Consider the following 8,492-nt stretch of genomic DNA (forward strand, 5'->3'; position numbering starts at 1 on the left):
GACATCTCTCCGATCTTTAGGTGTCAAGCGCAAAAATTCTTTACAATTAGACAAAAAATGATATTCAACTTGACCACGTGACGAACAACAAAAACATGCCGGTATGTCACTACGTCTGGCCACACCGCCGCGCGGTGCGCCAACAGCAGTCGAGTACTGCGAACTCCCTGAAATCACATTATCATGGGGTTTTACCGACGTCTGCCTAACCGGACATGAAGGCAATTTTCCTTTGCCAAACTTTTTAAAATGCTGCGACTCACCAGAATCGCCCATTAGCATAATGCTAAAATCAGTCGACTTGCGCGTTTCCTCCCGTACTACAAAATCAAACAAACTCTGAAAGGTAGGTTCCTCAGTGCTACCATACTGATCACCTAAAAAGTCAAGATAACGCTGCTTAGCGTCAAACGGGAGTCGCTTAGCCAAATCCAAAACAAAACGTCCTTCTAATTTATCACGCTGACCATAAGCTTTCGCGTAAAGCAAACACTGCGACAATTCATCTTTAAACTCTTTCAAATCACTGGAAGAGATAGAAGTCAATTTGCTACCATAGCGATACTTTCTAATTTCTGGTTCTGCGAAAAGACCTCCACGAACCCCAAAACGTTGGGACAAGCGAGCTAACGACATTTCTATCCTGTCTTCCTCTGACAAGCCAGGAGTGTCGGAAACCAAATTAGCAATCGTTTGTGCAGCTGTTCTAACACAAGCTGCTTGCAACAAAGTCAAACGAGTTCCCTTAAAGGGCGAAGCTGCCATCAAGGCCATAACACGATTTTTAAAGAAGACAAATGGCATATTATTACCATCGTAACCAATCAAGGCCGCCTTATCGAAGAACGTCCTACTATTTTGGTATTCAAAAAAGCAATCCTGCTGTTGAGAACTCGATTTAGCGGGAGAAGACAAGCTACTGTATATCCCTTAATGGGCTGAGTGGGCTCAGTCACATGCACAGCCCGATCACGATCCTCACATACGTTAAAATCAGGAGACACGATACGCCTCTCACAACCACCCAAATTACGTGTAGCTGAGCGATCAAAAACTAGCGGCGCTGAAAACTGTGAAGGGGGCAAAGCATTACTGCTAATGGCGGCCCCGTGACCTGTACGCTCTGGGGGAGGAGTTCGGTTGTAATTTGCAGACCTTGGCTCTACAGCCTTCGTAATACCCTTAGCCGCGGCCCCGAGACCTCCTGAAACAGCTGGAAAACGTGTGGATTGCCCTGGTCCACTCACAGGTTAAACAGGCGTTTGGAAAAGGTTATGTAAATTAAACTGCGATTGATGTTCATTTCTGGAATGCCAAGAAGAGCTCTTCTTAGAGCTACGCCGGGAGCCCGCCTCTGATCGATATTCAGCTAAAACTACCTCTTTTCGTTGTTCAGCCCTCAACTGAGCGTCTTTGAGTGCGAACTCAGCAGCTCTCGCTTCGGCTTTCGCGGCGGCCTCAGCTGCTCTCGCTTCGGCCTCAGCTCTCGCGGCGGCCTCTGCAGCTCTCGCAGCAGCCTCAGCTCGTATGGCCTCAGCTCTCGCGATGGCCTCAGCAGCTCTTGCTTCGGCCTCAGCTTGTATCTGGAGCTCCTCTCGTTTTAACTGTAGGTTAATTTGTGTAACTATCCGTGACGAGCTCTCAGACATCCTAGTGCTTACGTTTGAGGCGCTATCCTCAGGATGTATGTCAGCATCCAACCTATCTGAGAACTTACTTTCTTTTTGTTCGAAGTTATGTTTTAAAGAGTTAAATTCGGGATCTACCCTATCACGAAGTTCTGCCAAGATTGCAGAGTTAACAATTTTACTCAAAAAGCATGGAAATGCCGTAATTCCTCTTCTAAAGTAGATAACTTATATCTAAAAATTAACAGTTCCTGCTTATCACTCAAAGAACCTAGGGCTACAGAAAGTTTCCCAATTTGAGTCAAAATATCCCGTCTAAGATGCCGGGCCTCTCGAACTGACTTAGCCTCATCGTTAATGGGTCCCTCCCCAGAATGGCCTGCCCGACCGCAAAGAACATCATCAGGCTTAAACTCAGTCGAGTCGACGGCGGTCGAGTCCCTGTCACCACCGAGTGTAGACATATTAAATGTTAGGGCTAAATTTAACAATTAAAAAAAATTAAGTTACACAAACACACAAATTACAGTAGTTATAAAAAACTTAACTGCAAAGACCGTAAAAAATACAAAAAAGAATTTAAATGCACGATACCGTATAGCTGTACGAGTATGTGAAGTCCAAACGTCCACAAAACTTGCTTGGATTCTTCCACTTGAATCTTCAAGCACAGATGGATTGCCTTTAATCTTCTTTCTTGCCAATGAATGTCAAAGTTATTTTTTCTTCTGTACCAAACTGAGAAGAAATGTCTTTACTTTTTAGCTTAAAGTTCTTCAGTTGCCTACCGAGAAGAAATGTCTTTAATTTTCTTTGCTTCTTTAGACTACCAACCAACAAGATCTTCTTTTATTATTTCTTTGCTTTTGTAGCCTACCAACCAACAACTTCGTCTTTTATTTTTTTGCTTCTAAGTGCTTCTGTGCCAAACACTAGACAGAGAATCGTCTTTTATTTTTTATGGTCACAGCGGTAAACCATAATCTCTTCGTGGGAAAATTGTAACGTAAGATTTCCAAATCCGTTCGTCTGCATGCAATGACCCAAAAATAAACACACTTTCGAAACGTCTATTCAAACAGTGTATTCCAGTAAAATTAGCCCGAGGCTATCGAAAATAGGTGTAACGCCTACACCTCTAAAAAAAACTGTCACTACAATACAGATTAATTGGATAAAAGACGGAACCTTTGTCCAGCTAGCAAGCACTAAGCCAACAGTTAAAAGTGCGGCCAACTTTCAAACAATCATTTTACGAATGACCAGAATAGATATCAATATCTCAAATTCACGTAGAAGGTAACTGTGACGCAATAAATGAAAGACAATTATGAAGTCATTCCAACAGGTGTTCAAGCTGATGTAATATTTCCTGTTTAAACAGGCCCAAACAGGTCCAAACAGGTCTTCTGAACGATGGTGCAATTTTGGCACATGCTTTAGGAATTTCCATGACGTAATATTCAGTAGACTTGAACGGTTTTTATATGACGTTTGATTTGGTGAAAATTGTCGGGAACAATTACCCAATAAACATTGATTGTTGGGGCAACATTGGCAAGAAGTTGGCCGCAACATTGGCAAGATGCAGACGCCAACATTCGCAAGATGTTTTATGCACCATTTGGATGCATCTGGCCAGCGTTGGCGTCTGCATCTTGCCATCGTTGGCTTCTGCATCTTGCCAACATTGGATTATGCATCTTGCCAACGCTGGCTTCTGCATCTAGCCAACATTGGCTTCTGCATCTTGCCAACGGTGGCAAAATGTTTTATGCACCATTTGGATGCATCTGGCCAGCGTTGGCGTCTGCATCTTGCCAACGCTGGCTTCTGCATCTTGCCAACGTTGGCTTCTGCATCTAGCCAACATTGGCTTCTGCATCTTACCAACGTTGGCAAAATGTTTTATGCACTATTTGGATGCATCTGGCCAGCGTTGGCGTATGCATCTTGCCAACGTTGGCGTCTGCATCTAGCCAACGTCGACTTCTGCATCTAGCCAACGTTGGCTTCTGTATCTTGCCAACGTTGGCAAAATGTTTTATGCACCATTTTGCTTCATCTTGCCAACGTTGGCATTTGTATCTGGCCAACGTTGGCAAGATGGCTTGTGCACCATTTTGCTTCATCTGGCGCCTAAATTCTGGTTGACTTTTATGCACCATGATGCTGCTTCATCTGATCTATTGACTATTGTGATGCCCGCGCTTTGACCAAGGTTGGCCATGCAAAGCAAGCTGGTGCATAAAACATCTGAACAGCATTGGCATCTACATTTGCCAAACGTCTCTGTACTTAAACCTCGCTCATCACCAAAAGTTTATTGTTGAACCTAGCTAATCCTTGGGCGAAAGAACAGCAGGAACACGGATTTATAAGCAACACTTCTCCCTTTGTGACAAAGCAAAGTAACAGCCGAGCTTCGTATATTTTCACATTTATTAGAAACAAGCCACATCAAATCGTATTGACAGATGGAGATTCATTGCACATCAGCAGCTTTTTCTTGTGTATCTTTATCATTGTGAATTCCTGCGAATGAAACAAAAATATTCAAATCAAGAGGGCTGTTTGGCAACAGTGTAGGAATCATAGGCGTAACCAGGGGGGCAAAAGGGGCAATGCCCCCCCAAATTTTCAAACTTTGGATTCCGAAGTTGAGCCCTTTGTTGAAAATGCAATAAAGTTTGTAGAAATTTATATCGTTTTCCAAGAGATCTGGCTATTAACACCCCCAAGGACTTGTTTTAGACACACAGAAAGACACCAATAAATTTTCCAAATCATAAATCGCCCAAAATTTACGCGATTTACATTTCTTTGAACTAATTTGTGGAAGCAATTTCAGAATGGCTTACTCTGTTGGGCTTTTGTGTAGTTATTGAGTTTTTGTTTAGCTGTGTTTTTGGTGTTCTCTAATTTAGCCGCAGTTTTTGCCAGTTCGTGTGTAAGAGCTATCTTTAATAAGTTAATAGCTGTTTATCTGCTAATAAATTTCATACAAATATTACCCTAAAAGTGTTTTCAGAAAGCGCTATAATCCATTATTTGAGTGTAATTTTTCAAAAATTTTCCGGGGGAGCATGCCCCCGGACCCCCTTAGAATACGCGTGCCTTCGGCACGCTCTAACCCCGCTACCAGTTTTATTGCTTCAACCCACCAGGATACGCCACTGCACATCAAGTGGCGATGGCTTTAAATCAAACACTTTGTTGTTCTCTTCAATTCATCAAATATTTGGCCCCCCCAAAACATTTTTCTGGCTACGCCACTGTGTAGGATTTTGATCAGTTGTCGTTCAGGATACTACGAAGTTAATTGACAATCTGCAATATCAATGTAATATCCCTCTCTCCAACGTGCGTGACAAAAAACTTATCATTCGATTCTGCGCCACGCAGAGCAATAATCAAGTTCCAATACATTCTAATTGCGTGTACAGTAGTTATTCAACAACTAAAGCAACACATGCGCTGTTGTCTTTCAAACATATAACAAGCTCACCAAAAGTTAGTTTTTGCCGTTTTCAGCCACCTTGCCTGTCCTTCCAATTTCGAAATCACTCTGAAACTCTTCATCAATTTGCTGCACGGCAGCAGCTTTGTCGTGCGCCATCACCATGTCTAATCATGAAAGTAAAAAAAGAAGTGTTAAATCAGTATATAAATGCCGTCATAGCCTACTAACCACCATGTTCGTTGTTCACATCACTGCGAATACACCACTAAAACATTTTCATACGTTACTCAATACATCATACATTAATCAAAAGAACAAAATGGCATAGTTATGACATAATCATTTAGTCGTAGTAAAAACATTTATCCGTACTCACCAAGAACAATCTTTTTCAGATTCTTTTTTAAACAATCAAACGAGTGCTTAGACTTCACGACGTTTTTTTTTCCTTTCTTTTTTCTCGACATGCTTTGAACTGTGTTGTGTTCGATAATAATAGTTGGTAATAAGTCCACTGATACAATCGCTTGCATTTTTGCCAACAGCTTGACTTAAATTTGCTACCTGCAAAATGTAAATCGAATGTAATGACAGGGGTTTCATCCATCATATTAAAAAGCTTCAGCACTTGTTACAGACATTTTCGACTGTTACAAATGACAGCCAACGTTTAAAGTTTATTTTGGGATTCCAGTCGTCTGTTTTGTTGCGTATGTAGGTCGCAGTGTAGGCTACTGTAGGCTATGTTGTCGCAATGGGCGCAAAATAAAACATGTTATTATTATTATTATTCAGTTGACGGCAATGAAAGCTACATTTGCAAATACTCTACAACCATCACAGACCTATCCACACGACATAAAAATACAAACACATTCAAGCAGTCAGGCAAACACTGCCGGTGCAGCAAAATCAAAGATTGAGCAGAACCCTACACATGTTGTGGGACATCACAAGCTCTGCTACTTTGCTGATATCTTCTTAGCACTCATCTAGAAGCACTGGCACTAAATTTGTCACGAGAATATTTCATATGAAAGTTTTCCATTGGTCATTGAGTTTTATAACTTTCTCTAAATTGAGTTTTATAACTTTCTTTAAATTGTGTAAACGTAGCCTAGTGACAAAAACGACTTTACACAATTATTTCAGGTTCAATGAATAAAAGACATTCACTTACCAGGTTTTCATAAACATTGTCGTAAGTCATTCTTATAGTTTCATTTTGATCATTTCTAAAACTTCTTTCGGCCGTAATAGGCCTATCTCAATTGAATTCGATTTTTTATATTTTCGATGCAAGAAGCGAAAATTCCTCTTAGCGCTGTTCACATAAGCATTGTATTGTGCTTTCGGCTCTCCACGTAATTGTGTATTGAGCACAACCGCCATGCTTGAACAGTCGAAGTGAATCGAGTGACGTCATAATCCCTTTAGCAAAGGATTAAGTCATGGCCTCTGTCTTCCTTCATCAAAACAAACCAAGTTCTTCTGCTAAATTGCATCTCCTCACGTTGATATAACACATCGCCGCATTCTAAAGCTTTGTTGCCTCTTTCACTTCAACGCGTCATATTGCCCAGTCAAAGTTTAAGTAGTGACGTCATAATGGAGTTTTCACAACAATTATTGTGCCTGCAGTGTTGTTCTATGCACCGCGGGAGTAGAAAAAACGATTTGCCGGATCGTTGAAAGTAAAAGTAGCAATCGTTTTGTGAAATCTCGCTTCAAGAAATTGAGGAGAGATTTCGACGCAACATGACTGCTCCTGAAGCTGGCCTATTGTGCAAGCTTTGCTACATTTAAAGTAAAGACGCCCCTTTGTTGGCGACACGAGAATCTCACCCACGTGGTCAAAATCAGACAGTGAGCGAGACTGCTCTCAGAACAAAATCAACAAGTGATACTGCATCAATCGATTTTTTTTTACATTGATTCAGCGTCTGCAGACAGGTCAGCAGCGCGGCGGCAGTGCAGCCGCAACTCAATGATTACATGATCACCACAATCATGCTGCTGTGTCGAGCGCTACTAAACATCAACAAGTGAATTCGATTAAGCTTACAAGTTGTTTTAAATTTTCTTGAACTGCACGCAAATTTTGAGGTTAGTCCTGAAAAAATGTTTTCAAAAATATTACAAAACATTTTAGTATAGTTAAACTTGAAAATTAAAAAAGCTTTTGTTGAACATAAGAAAAAAATGAAGACCTGGCAACTTGAATTAGCAACCACGTTTTTAAGTTTATCGCTTGTTAGTTACCTTACCAACGTCTGCAGACGTTGAATCAATGTAAACAGAACGGATTATGCTAGTTGGGTATTGGAGGCGCCAAAGCCTAAACTTTCTGGAAGTGTTCTCTGAATCACAAGACATTTATTGCACTAAATTATCTGAAGCAATTGAATATGAACAAACGATTTTTATCATGGCGTTGTTGGTACAAGAATACGGTATGCGAAAGAAACTGTGTTTTTCCACTAAACCACATGAGTCATTTAGTTAAAGAGTCATTTTATTGTTGGCTATTAATATTTTCAAAGAATAAATCCAGTGAAGCTGAAATAAAGTAGCCAACGTTGCAATTGTTTATTTTGTAGAAACGCGTAGGGCGAATGGAAACTTTAAACTGGTTCGGTATCAAGCACGTTATCGCGTTCGCGTTTTGTTGCTCCTACCTTTTTCTAGACCTCTGCTCCGTTTGGCATAAACAAACTTGGCAAACTGTTGGCTACACTTCTGACCAACTCTGGTCTTAACTATTCATAGTATACTTGTACGGTATCAAAAAATAATAACAGCATTGATAGCCTATTATAAAAATGTAAAATTGTAGCAAAATCATGGTATACATTTGCATAATTTTAAAGAAAACACCGAAATTGTTATGAATTGGCACAACGCTGGCAATGCTTCTGACCGATGTTAGCCAACCACACAACTGTGTTTTGAAGCAATACCACATGAAAAGAGGTTTGTGTTAGTAATTTTAAAGATTAAAACAAATAAACCTGAAATAAATCTTTGAGACCTTTTTGAACGCATGATAAGAAATAAGTTATTGAAATTGATGGCGTATTGTTGGCAACATGTTGGACATAATTGCCAATCTTGTGCCCTCACATCCAGGATATAGCCGACATTGCAATTGTTTATTTTGTGGAAACGTGTAGGGCAAATGGAAACTTAAACTGTTTCAGTATCAAGCACGGAATCACGTTCGCGTTTCTGTTGCTCCTACCTTTTTCTAGACCTCTGCTCCGTTTGGCATAAACAAACTTGGCAAACTGTTGGCTACACTTCTGACCAACGCTGGTCTTAAATATTCATAGTATACTTGTACGGTATCAGAAAATAATAACAGCATTGATAGCCTATTATTAAAATGTAAAATTGTAGCA

General features: G+C 40.4%; 1 long non-coding RNA gene across 2 annotated transcripts; it reads right to left on the reverse strand.

The window, feature by feature from the left end:
- Positions 1-4,029: 4,029 nt before the first annotated feature.
- On the reverse strand, positions 4,030-6,442 carry LOC145772649 (uncharacterized). Of its 2 annotated transcripts, XR_014289306.1 has the most exons (4): positions 6,272-6,442; positions 5,468-5,655; positions 5,137-5,255; positions 4,030-4,163 (listed from the first exon to the last, which is right to left on the reverse strand). It is a non-coding gene; the product is annotated as an uncharacterized LOC145772649 (long non-coding RNA). The 2 variants fall into 2 exon arrangements; XR_014289307.1 differs by lacking the exon at positions 6,272-6,442 and having other exon boundaries at positions 5,468-5,966.
- Between the last annotated feature and the right edge of the window lie 2,050 nt (positions 6,443-8,492).

The sequence above is a fragment of the Aplidium turbinatum genome, chromosome 6 (genome assembly GCF_918807975.1).
Source record: "Aplidium turbinatum chromosome 6, kaAplTurb1.1, whole genome shotgun sequence".
NCBI lineage: Eukaryota > Metazoa > Chordata > Ascidiacea > Aplousobranchia > Polyclinidae > Aplidium > Aplidium turbinatum.